The following is a 10,484-nucleotide window of genomic DNA, read 5'->3' on the forward strand; positions in this document are numbered from 1 at the left end:
GAGATCAACTAAAGAGCTGTGTGAGGTTCTTTTGCATCAGTACGAGTTCAGATACGTTCTTACAAATAAAATGAACCAAGATCCGATTGAAAGATTCTTTGGCAAGATAAGACTTGCGGAAACCAGAATGACCATCCTTCAATGCCAACATTTTTGCAACTGTACAATGCAATGTCCATTTACAGCCTTCTGAGGCCTCCCACGTTTGGGAATTGCTGCGTGGTCGATGAGAAGTCATTACTACACGCATCAGATTTCAGAGCCCTGATCGAACTAGGCAGTGCAAGCAACTCCTCGCCTGGCTTCATTGATCAGCTAAAAGAAAAGCTTGATAAACTGATTCTTGTTGAGGACTGGGAATGTGAGGATGTTATCACAGTAAACGGAAAGGATACAGCGCAAGTCGTTGACTGCATACTTTACTATGTGGTTGGATTCTTGAGCCGAAAGTTGATGAAAGCCACCACGTGCGATTGTTGCCGGTCGGCTTTTACCATTCCGGAAAACAGCTCTGCTGAAGTATCCCTGACCAACACAAAGAGCAGGGGTGGACTGTTGCACCCCAACGTGAATCTCTTTCAGCTGTTGAGAGCAGCTGAGGAGCACTTTGCAAAAAATGCCGACAGTCAGTCTGTATACTGGGAAACGGTGGAGCATGTGCTTGACACAAATACCTTGACCTTTCCATGTGCTCAGCACAAAGAAGAGGTCATTGCACAAATTCTGCACTATTTCTTAACCATGAGAATGAGGCAGCACTGCAAAGCTGCAACCATGAACTTGAAAAAACAAGCTCAAGAGAAAAAAAAAAGCTTGCAAAACTTTGTTCATCCTGAATCTTGTTGCCAAGTTTACAGAATGTACTAATTTTTGTTAGATTTTTTGTGAATGTATGATTTAAACAGTTTGTGCCATGCAATGTACAGTTTTGTGACAGAATAAAGTATATGTTCAGCCCCCCTTACAGCATACCATTCCTAATATTCTACACAAATGTAAGAGCACTGTGCACACCACCAGACCTACTTCAGGTCGGACATTTTTTTTTCTAATATAAGAGCGCGCATTGTACTCTTGAAATGACAGAGTAGGAGAGAAAAATTATGCCCATTCATGAGCAACTAGCACAAGATATACTACTTTGAGAGTTGCGATGGATTTAACCGTGTGACATGCCGTTCAACTGCACACGGCTTGCTGTACTGGCGCGAAGTGTAACCGCCATCGCCTTAAATCTGAGCAGAAGTCTGCGTAGGGGTCGCGTGTCGAGCGAAGTTTGTAACCAAGTACATGTGTAAGCTAGAGGTGCAATGGTTCAAGGTGCTTTGAGGACGTTTATTTTGTAAAGAGGAAGATCAGCAGCGGCGGCAGCCGCACCGCCAGCGCACAGCGCGAGATCGCTGGGTTGACGACCGAAGCTCGGAACGGCATTTTGGCTAGCTGTCCTTAGGCTATATCCCCGAAAATCCTGCTACAATTTATTTATTTTTGCTTTAATTAGCTAACATTGGCGGGTGCAACTATAAAATACGATTGATATACTGGCTTCAACGTATGCTAGCTATCAGAGCTATTACAAAACCGCCGTCGAGAAATCAGTTGTACATTCATTTAGATAATCAGTCTTGTTACTGCAGAATCCCGGTGTATTCATGCCCGTGCATACTTTTCTATATACCCCGATATCGAGCGCGACAAATGAGCAACGCTTAGCATCGAAAACCTACGCAGCGCGAATCCGAGAGCCTCCACCTACTAGCGCCACCTGTAGCCGGGAAACAGAAACAGCGCGGGCGGCGAACACAACCAGGACGGTGCCCCGGCCGCAGTGTCATCACCTACATTATTCTTACACCGTGAGCTCTAGGCAATTTTACTCAAAGCAAGCTGGGGAGCAGGAAAGTACTCTCTAACACGATGCAGTGTGCGTCAACAGCCATTTTCGTTTCCGCCGCTCCATTGTTGCCAGTCTTGAGTGGGCTGTGCAGTCGCGCGCTTTATTTATTTATTATTTGTGACGCTGAGTGTGCCGCGCGGCATAACACGTGGCGTTAGTGACGATCGGTATAATACATTACAATAACGCATGAAGCCCGGGTGTGTGTAAAAAGTCACATAAGCTTCGGGCGTAAATGTTTTTCGTTAGCCACACGTGCAAACTAGAGGCGTTGTTTGCAGACAGGCCTGCCTCTTGAACTAGAACGCGCACCAGTGAAGTTCCTGGACATGTCCACAGAAGGTGGTGGACATTGGTGTCGGAAGCGGGTGCTTCGCAGTGAGGGCATTTTTGCGGCGCAGGAATCTTGTCACTTTGCCACTGGTTGCGAACTGCAGGCGTAAGGGCCACTCCGACACGCGGCCGCCTCAGAGAGACCTCCTCCACCCGTGAGAGGTTGGGGGGAAGGGGGTAGGTACACGGGGGAATAAGAGCACGTGTGCGCTGCCGGAGGGAGGCTGAAGATGTTAGATGTGTCAGAAGTGGATCTGGTGGCAAAGAGGCAGGTGGAGTTTGTGGAACATCAGTCACGAGATATCATGTCAGGTGCGATGGTGTGGACATCTGTGCGAGCTTGAACCCACTGGATGAATATAGGCACCGGGTAAGATCGCGCGCTTTATGTACAGCAGATCAGCCTTTTTCATCAGTCTTCTGCCGTTTAAAATATTCGTATCCCTTTATCGATACCGTTATCGATGGCAGGGTCATCGGGGCAGCGCTGCTTGATCATGGAGAGATTAAATAAACCGTAAGCGGTCCACCGAGAGCGCTTGCGGGAAGCATATGCAACGACAATCCCAATGCAGTTGGGTCATGTTTCTGTGACGTCCCTTTCCTGCCGACCTGAAATTAAATTGCCAATCGAGGTACTGCGGAAACAGTAAAGCCTTCGTTCCCATTACGAACTCACGGATGTGTTCAACCCATTTCATGGATGACCGGTTCACGGAAGAAAATTGGTTTGGTTTGGTTTATTGGGGTTTAACGTCCCAAAGCAACTGAGGCTATGAGAGACGCCGTAGTGTAGGGCTCCGGAAATGTCGACCACCCGGGGTTCTTTAACGTGCACTGACATCGCACAGTACACGGGCGCACGGAAGATCTGGTACCGATGCTGAATTTGGGATACATGCGCAGGTAAGTGATTTTTCTGCTTTTATCGCATCGTGGACTGTTTAACAAGTTGTTTTCGTCACCATGAAATTAGAGACCATGTCGTAACAGCGGTGGTAAATTCAGCTGGTGATAGTGAATATTTATACCGCAAGGTCATCTGTGGCCAAAGAGCGTCATAACGCAAGGTATTTTCGTTTGCTCGAGGTGGTGTCAAAGACGCATTTCCCAAGCATTTCACCCTTAAGAAGCCGAGCAACAGGCCAGAGGAACCTTGCGCCCATTGCATCACCGGTGTGTACTCGGCGGTACCGGGGATCGAACCTCCTGCATGCGAGGCGGATGCTGCACCAATAGACCACCATTTCTCAAAATCGTGTTCAGTGAACGCTACAGTTTTGTTCAAGATGTTGAGTTTATAGAGTGAACTTGCTATGGCACGTTAGCGGTTAGGGAGGCTTTCAATTAATAGCCAGCACATATCTGCTTGGGCCCCGCCGCGGTGGCTCAGCGGTTACGGCACTCGGCTGCTGACCCGAAAGACGCGGGTTCAATCCCGGCCGCGACGGCCGAATTTCGATGAAGGCGAAATTCTAGAGGCCCGTGTGCTGTGCGATGTGGTCGAAATTTCCGGAGCCCTTCACTACGGCGTCCCTCATTGCCTGAGTTGATTCGGGACGTTAAACCCCAATAAACCAAACCAAACCAAGAAAGCATTTTTGTTGAACACAGGAGAAAAAAGCCCCAACGTGTGCCTTGCTATTTTTGAATGATTGTTGACGAAGTGAGCGGATGATTAAATGAAGTAATGGGACGATAACCGGAGGAGTAAAGACGCGAAATTTGTTTTTTTCTGTCTTTGAAATGATGCGCAGCAGATTCGAAAACATGGACAGCCACGTGGATTGCGCCAAAAAGCAGTAAATAATTTATAATCGAATTTTTTTCTCATGCTTTTTTAGGTTTCGGTTTCAACCGTCTGTGACGTTTGTGACGTCACACAACGTCACAGATGGTTTTAGGTGATGTGAGGAATACCAAAAGCGCAGTATATATCCCAAGTGAAATTGGCCGACGGCCGACCATCGGTAAGTAATTGGACAGTGCTCGGCAGCCGGTATCCTCCGCCAACCAATAACGGCCCCTAGTCGGGCCGTGGTTGGCTGCCAATTGGGCTGGTTAATAGTTGGCCAAAAACGTTCAGCCAACTACCGGCAAATGATAGGAAATTAGTCGGCACCCAACGCTCGGGCAACCACACGGGGACCATCGTAGGGCCATGATTGGCTACCCACTGGCTTGGCCGGTGACGTATATGGCAGACGCACGCGCAGTAGGCGCGTGGAAATCGCGGACGAAACGCTCGATCGACGTACGTTTCATATTATCTCAATTTTTTTTTTACGAATACACTGCGCGCATGACTGCATGCATGGCGAGCCTAATTTATCAATCGGTGAAATGTATTGTGTAAGCAAAATGCAGGTGCAATGCTGCGGCATCAATTTCGTTTTAATGCTGAGCATTTAAATAATTGTCGGACGAGTGCACTTTCATTGAGAGATAAAAGGAAAGTCCCGTAATTCTGACATCAAACGAAACCGAAACTCAGAAGTTTCGGTTTCGATGTTTTATTGAAACTGGGAAGCAATTGTTTTTTTATCTAGACGTAGTGAAGCAATGCAAATTTTAACTTGCATAATTTGAGAACAATGAATAAAACAACACATTTTTTTTTGTTCCTTGCGAACATATTTTTGACAGCATATCTACGAAAGCGCGGTGTCAGTCACAACGACTGAATCTGCAGCGCGATGCTCTTCCCGCGCTTTTCACTCTGCGCTTTCGTAGCGGCGTAGCTGGCAAAGTGCTTCGTTTGGATTTGAAGCACTGGTTGTTCCTGCAGTGCCGTGTCTTGGCCTTTCACTATGACAACACCACCTGATCTAAATGTCGGAAGGTAAGGCCTCATTATGGAGCGGTTCTTGAGGGTGAAACGTCGCCGAGAGCTTTATCTGGCGAAGGCGGGCAGCGTACGGTGTTTGCAGCAAGTCGCAGAAGACGCAGAGGCGGCAGCATGCTCTGAGACATTCCCCCATTTGCAATCCGACAATCCATCACGTTTAGCAAGTGTTGGAAACGATAGATTTGCACCGCTCGGGGACTGCTTAGGGCAAGCATATGCAGCAGTGAATTCTTTTGAATACTCTGTCGTGACAGCTGAGACACAGTGTTCAAGTGGAGATCAAGCTGAGTCAGATGGAAGTGACTTGCACGGCCAAAACGCTGGTCCTGTGGAGCCTGACGAACATGACTTGGTTGATGTTCCCGACAATGCCGAGTGTCCAGAGGGGATAAGGAGCCAGTTGAGGGCTTGGGCTGTGAAGCATCATATCAGGAGAGCGGCAGTTAATTCACTGCTTTTTTCATTTCATTTATTTCATTTATTTCGTCCTTAAAGGCCCGAGGGCATTACATAAGGAGGGGGTTACAAATTGTTTTGTGTGAACGCACTCATGATGAAAACATAGACAATAAACCGCACTTCACTGATCTTCCTAAGACACAGTATGCTCTAGTGTCCACTCGACAAAGCGTGCCACTTGAACAACTCGGTAGTGGTGAGTACGTTCATTTTGGCCTTCAGAGAGGCTTATTGCGTGCATTGGACATGTGGCATTCGGCTCCAAGTAATGCAGCCGGAAATTCTTCACCACACTGGTGAATAATTGTCATGCTGTGCTAAACATGCTGGTCATTTTATCAGCCATATATTCTTCAGTACAATGCATTTGTCCCAGGTGGTGGAAATTCCTGGAGCCCTCCACTAAGGTGTCCCTAATAGTCCATGTGTTGCTTCTGGGACATTAAACCCCGCAATGGTTTCCCAGGAAAAAATTTTTAAGTGCTTCGAGATTCTATTCTATTTAGTCTACTTTGTCATGAAAAAATTTCGTATTCATTCTTAATTTTGGCGCTGCTGTGACGTGGACGTAATGAAATGCAGGTTGTAAATGATTTGCCTGTATTTAAGGGTAAATATGCATGTTGGCAGCAGTGTAACTGTTTTATTGTTTTCTTAGATTGCCTCATTAAAGCAACTTGTTAAAACAATTGTTACTGTATACTGCATCAGGTTTCATGCAATTGTAAAAGTATTGAATTTCTAATACTGCTTGCAATTGTTTAGTGCTATTTATAATGGTACACACAATGCCAAATTTTTCAGTATATAAGGCCCTAATTTTAGCTAAAACATTTATAATACTGTTGTGAAGACATTGAAGACTGCCCACAAATATATCATAATTGATGCTATGTACAAAGGACAGATATTTTAGTTTATTGCATTTTGCCCTCATTGCCGCATCCCACGCAGCACAACAACATTGGCCGAACGTCGCGCAAGTGTTGGCAAAACTTGGCACGAACATCGGTCCTACACTGGCATTTGGGCCGAGCGCTACCACTTCACGCATTGGCCTTACTTTCATGCCAGTTTTGGGCCAACACTCGGCCGATCAAGCGGCCAACGCAGTCCCGATGTTCGTTCTGCAGCATGGACCAGCAAAGGTCTCATACTGGCATCCAACTTTCAAACATTGGTAGCCAAGTTTCAAACATTGGTAGCCAGCTTTCGAATAATGGTTTCCAGCTTTCGAATATTGGCATCCAGCTTTCGAATAATGGTTTCCAGCTTTCGAATAATGGCATCCAGCTTTCGAACGCTGGCACATGCAATTAACCCACTCGCCAATGACCGGCACTGTGGATAGATGTACATACATAACATTCTACCTAGCAAATATTCATAAATGAGGGTGCGAAAGAATTCCAGAAAAAAGACCCGTTTATTGCTTTGAGTTACAAGAATCACGCTTCTAGCGCACACAGGATGGTTTGCGCTACCACCAGCCACCCTGGGGAGTAAAGAAAAGGGGCCCAAGAGCATGGTGGCAGAGGCTGTGGGAAAACAATTTATTTTCAAGTTTGGTGAGTGCCGATCAGGTTGGACAAAGCATCTCGGCAAGCTGCTGCGGCACGGCTAAGGCATCCAAAAAGCGCTCAACGGAGCTGTCCTCCAGTGAACTGATCAGTCATATCCGAAGTAATCGTTGCACTCCACTTGCAAGGGGGCTGCTGGACTGCATTCAAACAAATTCCTCGTCCAGTTCTTGCACGATGGCCTCACGAAGTGCCAAGCCTGCAAAGAGATGCATGATGTCATGGTAAGTTGAATTATGGCCATCACAGAACAAAAACAAACATAACAAAGATAACACCGAATTTTGTGAAACACAGTAATCGTGAAGACACTAGCAACATATTTTACAGGATAATTTTTAATTTATTCTTAAGAACCAGCCCCACATTAGTTGCACAAAGTGGAATTTAATTTACTAAACTTCCCTTACACCAAATGGTTTAATTTAGTTTAATGCGTCGTGTCGCACTCCCAGTAAATATATTCAATGCGAGATAAGGAAATTAATGTGATATTGAAAACAGATTAATGTATTATTTTGTTTTAATATCATAACTTGTGTCTCTAAATTGCGAGGTAATTTTTTATTCCAGTAAATATGCACAGGTTGTAGCGTCTCTTCCACATGGACGTCAAAACAACATTTTTGATTAGTTTTATTTAATGGGGTCAAAAATGCGGCTTGCGACTTTTGACGAAATACGCTGAACGCAAGGAACTCAGGGCACCTTTGTTTTACCTTAGTTGCTTCGCATGCATGCTATAGTTGGATTCGAAACTGCAACTTGAAAACCACACAAAAATACTAGTCTGATAGTCCAGAGTAATGCCCTTTTTCATTGCGAGAGAACTTGGGCAAAAGCTTTAAGCAGTAATTGCGGATTTTCTATTGAGTCTGCAAGAGTAGAAGGCAAAAAGAAACACTACGGAAGTATTGCACATATCCTTACCAACTAGTCTGCAGTGGAAAATTAATTAAGCGGTTCTGATTTCCGTCGTGCATAAGCGGTAAAGGACATATTCCCGAATGCATCCTATCTCAATTCATATGAGTTCAAACCCGCTGTTAGCCAAAGTAGTGAATCTTTAGTGAGTTCATCTCACCAAAGACGAAAAATTAAATTCTCACCATTCGGCCACAATTCCACTGCGCACGACGTCAAGCAAGCCATTTCGCAATGAGAGTGGGTACACAGAAGTCGTCCTCGTGCTTTTTGGCTCGCTCTCTTCTCCTGCCTAAAAAATAAAGGCGCATGTAGTCAAAGCAACATTTACTACAAAAACCACTTTAACTTCCAGACGTATATCAAGATAAAAGAGTTTTAGTACTTACAAAAGATCTTGCAGGCGGTACGAACAGCGTCGGAGCTCTCCTAATATATGAGTGTGGCTTTTCGCGTGCGCAGACTATGAACGGTGCTAGCTCGAGTGTGCATGCATTTTCGTCGCGTTGGTTTGCACGTGGTTGAGCTCCGCCGTGCAGTCAAGAATGTCTTATTGTGATGAGTCGCGCGGTTCCAAGACGAGCAGTGGAGACGATGGTGTGGGGGGGTGGGGGGTTGGCTGGAGGGGAGAGAGGAATTTTCCTTTACACAGGTTTTGCGGTTCCGAGAAAAGTCCTCGAGCTGAAAGGTGGAGACAGGGAGGTGGAGGAACAGCGAAGCGCGTAGCTGCGTGCGAGGGAAAACAGGTTTGAGAAAGTGACAACCAGAAAGAAAAAATAGCGCTTCGCGGGGTGGGGTGTTAGCCCGCTACCTGGAAAAGGGCACGGCCGGGAGAACAGGTGGGGAGATATTGGACTTGAAGACTTGAAAGAGAAAGGGAAAGAGGCCAAAACACGTGAAAAGGGTTTGGAATTTTTGGAGAATGAGTCACATGGCCACAGGCAGTACAGAAAGGAATATCTACAAGAGAGAAGTGGATGGGAAACACGGAAGCGTCAAAGTATTGCTACAAAGCTGCAGCAAAAGCCTGAAAATTTTGAAGTGAAAAACTTGGAGCTTCAAGATGCATTTCGCCAAAACGACTTGAGACACTCGCGTATTTTGTGGGGCCGTATGATGTGGCTTCTGTTAGTTCAAGATAGCTTAAAATGTTACCACATAATAACAAAAATATAAAGCAAAAAAAATATCCAAGCAGAATGCGCGCTCTTTCATAGTTTCATGTACCGTACATGCGCCAAACAAGCTAGGTTAACATGCGTCTAACGCCAGTTGTCAGTCCATTTATTCAGTGGTCGTCGAAGAATCCTCAAATTGTTTGTTGGTGTGGAAGTTTCGCGCAAAAAAGCAAAAACAAACAAAGGCATGTTGAATTGTGGTTCGCAACTACTTTCGACGGTTTTCATCAATAAAGGTCATGTTCGAAAGAAAAAAAAAACTTGCGAGTAAATATGCAAGGACGTGAGCAAGAGCTATATTGCCCCCAATGCAAATTACGCAACAGAAGAATAAAATGGTCAAAAACAACAATTTCCAACACAACGATTTGCAGAAAAGGAAGGAAATAGCAAATCAGAAAACACGGGAAAGGCGCAATCACAGGGCACGACGTAGGGAAGCGTAGGAATCGCTTAGCACGTGTCCGCGTGCGTTTATGAAGCACCCGCCTAATATTTCACGAGCGCAACGCATAATTCAAAATTACGAGGCGACTGCTTCGTTTCTGGACGTTGCCAAAACTGAGCACAATTTCGGTTTAGCGAATGCACTTGCGCTAATCTATTACGTTTGTATCGCGATCTCCCTGAAGCAGACACCAGCTGCGCACTGCGGCAGTGAATTCCTAGAGCGAATAAAAAAAAGTGATTTTTTATTCCAAAAATTTAATAAAATGAAACTTATTTCATTTTTGTTGAAGGCACCTGTTCACAATTTTTGTTGAAGGCGTCTCGGGTGTAATCAGAACGTTAATTCTGATCAACAGGACTTCGATCGCAATTCTAAACGTATTATTGCTGCTCACTGCGCAACCAGAGTGCAGTTTTTCCAACGGAATCATGGGTAGCTTTGCTCACAAACTGCAAAAGTGTTCGCTTAAAATATAATAATAAATAAAACCAAATCTTTGAACTCGCATGTTTTAGCGCGTTCGAAAATTATGAACTGCCGATATGGTACTCGACAATAAAATTAATTTTGAACCCATTTTAATGGATGACACAATGTTTACCAACGTTTGCCAGTATACTTTGAACACTGGATAAGCGGTAGTAATCCTAGGCCAATATAGCCAGCTCCCGGAAATGGCATAGCCAATTCTGGCAAAGAGTGGAACAACACTGGCTAACATGGCCCATGATAGCCATGATTCGATGATGGCACAGCCAGCAATGGCAAACAGTGGGGCAATCCTGGCTAACCTGGCCCATGATAGCCAGGATCT

At 45.3% G+C, this 10,484-nt stretch overlaps 1 long non-coding RNA gene across 1 annotated transcript; it reads right to left on the reverse strand.

The window, feature by feature from the left end:
• Positions 1 to 7,066: 7,066 nt before the first annotated feature.
• On the reverse strand, positions 7,067 to 10,276 carry LOC149348722 (uncharacterized). Its single transcript, XR_016292294.1, has 2 exons — positions 8,227 to 10,276; positions 7,067 to 7,316 (listed from the first exon to the last, which is right to left on the reverse strand). It is a non-coding gene; the product is annotated as an uncharacterized LOC149348722 (long non-coding RNA).
• Between the last annotated feature and the right edge of the window lie 208 nt (positions 10,277 to 10,484).

Source organism: Amblyomma mixtum, chromosome 4 (assembly GCF_055824585.1).
Source record: "Amblyomma mixtum isolate Tamu chromosome 4, ASM5582458v1, whole genome shotgun sequence".
NCBI lineage: Eukaryota > Metazoa > Arthropoda > Arachnida > Ixodida > Ixodidae > Amblyomma > Amblyomma mixtum.